The sequence below is a fragment of the Vitis riparia genome, chromosome 19 (assembly GCF_004353265.1).
Source record: "Vitis riparia cultivar Riparia Gloire de Montpellier isolate 1030 chromosome 19, EGFV_Vit.rip_1.0, whole genome shotgun sequence".
Classification (NCBI taxonomy): Eukaryota; Viridiplantae; Streptophyta; class Magnoliopsida; order Vitales; family Vitaceae; genus Vitis; species Vitis riparia.
Genome location: NC_048449.1, coordinates 14,906,194 through 14,910,605, shown reverse-complemented (window position 1 = coordinate 14,910,605; position 4,412 = coordinate 14,906,194).

The following is a 4,412-nucleotide window of genomic DNA, read 5'->3' as shown; positions in this document are numbered from 1 at the left end:
CCTAAGAAAATGTCACTCCTCTCATTCTCAAAATATACAACAAAATGAATACATAGAATGGAGGGTCTCGGAAAGCTCACATACGAACTTCCATCAAGACATACTCAACAAAGTGACCCTCAAACATCAAAATACACACTCAATGACAGAGAATACTATACACATGTGCTTATTTTTCTTTTCTTTTATTTTTTTATATTTTTTTACATATGTACTGATTACTACCAAAAAGTGCTATTTTGTAGACCTAATTATAATGGTTTTAAGCACCTTTGTGTAGTAATCATATTCATTTAACCCAATTAATTCATTAAGGTCCTTAGTAATTGGTTTTAACCATTTTGTGGCAAGTTACATGTTTTTATCAGCTTATGAATCAATTCAAGCATGCCAAATGATGGAGGAGCTAATTGGACAGTTAAAGCAAGATTTTGGAAGTTTACAGGCTTGAATTTCAAGTGGAAACACGAGCACAAGCAAAGAGAATCAAAGAGGAAAAACAAGCAAAGTGAAGAGGGGAAAACAGAGGACAGCAGCTGCAGTCTTCTCTCGAACTTTGGAGCACTTCCCGAAGTCATTTTCTACATGCTATATACCATTTCAAAGCTCAGGAAGTCAAGAATCCAACGCTTCAAACCGTGTACAATTTGGAGCTGAAATGAGGAAGATATGGCCTTCGGAAGACAACTGCATCAAATCTTGTGAAAATTTCGCAAGGTGGAATTTCTCCTTGCGAAATTTCGCAAGGAGAAATTCACATTGCGAAAAGCCAAATCTCCTCTGTTTCTCCACGCACGCACCACCGACTTTTGAGATATTTTTAGCTTGATATTTTCTATGTAAATTCTTTTGTAACCTTGTATTCAGCCATCATAAGGCTTTATCTTGTAATTTTGCTATATATAGAGGTGCACAACACCTCCAAAAAGGGAGATTGGAAAATGGACGGATGGGGTGATCGATCCTCTGTACATTAGCTTAGAATAATATAAAGCTCTGTTTTCTTCTTTTCTCTTTTCTTTCTCATTTTCTTAGTAGCCAAACAGCCTCTGAGGACTTTTCCTCAGAGGATGGTTGGCTAAAACCTTTAAGTTTCTCAAAGTATGGATGTTATGTGATGGCTTGGATGCAATCCCATGGAAATTTCTCGCACCCGGAAGGTAAGGTAGTCGTTTTTCATTAATGGTTCATTAATGTAAAGTTGGTTTTTATTTCCTTTGGACAACTTCCAACGGCCAATACTTGATAAGCTTTTGGATTTCTATCCATTAGTTATCTCCTACGAGCTATTGGAAGGTGAGGTTTTCAATTCCAAGTTTTGCATTAATCCATTAGAACCAATTTCAATGGCCATTGAAAGGTGAGTTTATCACCTAGAATGACTTTGAGTTGCCAATATTTGGTAAGCTTTTGGCTTTAGACCATTAGTTATCTCTTACGAGCCATTCAAAGGAAGTCTAAGGTGAATAACCATTGATGAAATCACTACCATCTGTTTTGTCATTTTAAAGGATTAAAACTTGATTTGCTAAATCCATACCGGTTCGGGAAGCAAGCATCACCATAGTTGCAACCCCAACGCGAGGAGCCTATCCTGAGATTTCCAATTTGCATAAGAGCCAGAGCATAGCTATCCTATCTTTGAGAAACTTGTTTTTACACCCTTTATTTTAGTCTTTAATGTTAGCTTAAGTTAGTTTAAATCTCTCTAAAACATTTTCATCTTCTTTTAAAGCTAACATCCATAAGAAAATCACCTATTTTCCTAATTTGAATATCACTCGTGTTTGCGAAAACCCTTCCCAGTGAACGATCCTAGAACCACTATGCTATAGTAGCTTGGCTACTTTAGTAATAGTATTTAAGGTATAAATTTTGTTGATACGCCTTTAAAGCTAAGCTACCATGAGTCGCATCAAATGGCGCCGTTGCCGGGGAAGGTGCCACAAGCACAGTGAAGCAACCATTAAGGGTAACTTGTGATCTTCATCACAAGTTTGGTGAGTTTTCTTCTAATTTTTTTTTTTAGTTTAGTTTTTATTTAGTTAAATTTTTTATTCTCTTTTCTTTTATTTTTGTTTTAATTTCAATTTGTGCATTCCTTGTTGGATTCGAGACCAAGAGGGAACCTTGGTACAAGTTGAAGAAAAGAGCCTTAGTTGAATATCATTTTTTAGAAATGGAAATTCCACATGAAGATCAAAGCTCTCATTATGATCATGAGAAGGACAAAGTTGCATATTTATCCATGAGGGATCGGATTGAATTAGGGAAAAGGCAGGTTCAACAAAGCCAATGGGGTAGTAAGAATGCTTTGAATGAAGACATGAGCATGAAGGCAAAGCTAGCATCTATGGCTAGAACGATAGAAGAGTTTGAATTGAGAAATGTGCATACTGAAGCACAACCACAAGCCATGCCAACTTCATTTGAGTATGTAAACCATCCCAACCTTACAAGCCAACCTCAACATCAACCGAATGACAAATTCGCATACCTATCCATGAGGGATCGGATTGAATTGGGGAAAAGGCAAGTTCAACAAAGCCAATGGGGTAGTAAGTATGCTTTGAATGGAGATGATTCATATGAGCATACGGTAGGGGAGTGCCCTACCATTCCAACTATGAGAGAAATGCGCGGTTACCAAAGATCCTACACCTCAAGTTGGAATAAACATCCCAACCTTACAACCCAACCTCAACCTCAACCATCAATGAGTACATCTTCATTGGAGCAAGCCATTTTGAAGATAAGCAAAGTCATGGAGGACTTTGTAGGTGAGCAACAAAAGATCAACTCTCATCTTAATGAAAAGATTGATAATTTGGAGAGTTCAATAAATGTAAGAATGGAGGAGGTTTATAATGATCTATCACTAAGGATAGAAAAAATTCAAGACTCCATTGAGAAGCTCACCAATCTCGACATAGCAAGGGGGAAAAGGAAGCTTCCTCTCAACCCCACCATAACCTTCAAGGAACCAATGCAAAAAGATCAAGGAAAGTGTTGATGATCGACATTTTGGTGGGGGATTGCTATGACAACTCTATGGACCAACCTTTCATTGAAAATCATAAGGTTCAAGATGATAAAGGGTTACTGAACCCTTTAAAGCATCCACTTCTCCAGGGAAGAGAAGAGAAACGAATTCCCTTGGACCAAATGGGAAGGATGCCAATTTTGTTTGGGATCCAGGGGGATTCAGCATGAAGTGGGTGTGTGAGTGAGGATGAGCTAAATAGTTCATCTTCTTTTTGGGGTACATGCTATCAGCTTCATTTAAATTCTATGCTTTTTTTTTTTAAATTATGCATGTTTTAGTTTGAATTCTTAGCTTTAATTTAGTTTTAATATGTTTTTAAGATGAGTTTTGAAGTGTTCATGCAGGTACGAAAGCTCACAAGCTCACAAATGTGGAGAAAAAGGTGAAATAGGGGAGAAATATATCTAAGTCCAAGCTTAAAACCCCATTTCGCAACTTAACAAGTGAGTTGCAAAATTTTCGCAAGGTGAATTTCACATTGCGAAAATTTCGCAAGGTGAATTTCACATTGCGAAATGCACATTTTGGCAAGATGCAAAATGCAACCTCTCGGGATTGCACTTTCGCAAGGAGAGTAACCAGTGCGAAAATTTCGCAAGGTGAATTTCTCCTTGCGAAATTTCGCAAGGAGAGTAACCAGTGCGAAAATTTCGCAAGGTGAATTTCACCTTGCGAAATTGTTTTCAAAGCCAAAAATCTCCAATTTTAACACCCCTGCAAGCTACATTCAAATGCCATTGCAACTTATATGAGTATACCATCATGGCATGGACCCTTTGAGCCTTGTCCTCAGCTGCTCAAAGTGGGGCCCACTCATCATTTTTGTAAATATTTAGTATAAATTCCTCTCTCATTCAATTTTTGAATTTTGAAAAAGGTGGTTCAACCTTCTCAACTCCAAGTCCACATCACATGAGGTACCACTTCCTTCCTCCTTATTTTCGATTCAAACATTGAGGACAATGTTCATCTCGGTTGGGGGAGAGATGAGGAAGTAAGTATTAGTTTAAATTTTTATCATACTTAGTTAAATTAGCTACTTTTTAAAATTTTTAAAATTTTTGCTTTAAACTCCATGGATATTAAGGATTAACTCTCAAAATTAAATGAGAGAAGTCGAGTTTCAACTTGATTACATGAGTCTTAGAGTTTGTATTATGCTCTTCTAAAAGTTGATGAATTGTTGAAACTCCCATTGCATGCAAACTTATCTCTTCCACCTTAAGCTATTCGCACACACATACATTAGATTCCGGTTATAAGATGTGAAACTATCTCACCCTTTAAGCTTGAGAAATCATAATTTGACACCTTTAACCTCTCTTTAATAGTGTTGGGACACCTCATAAAGACCAATGAGTCTTTG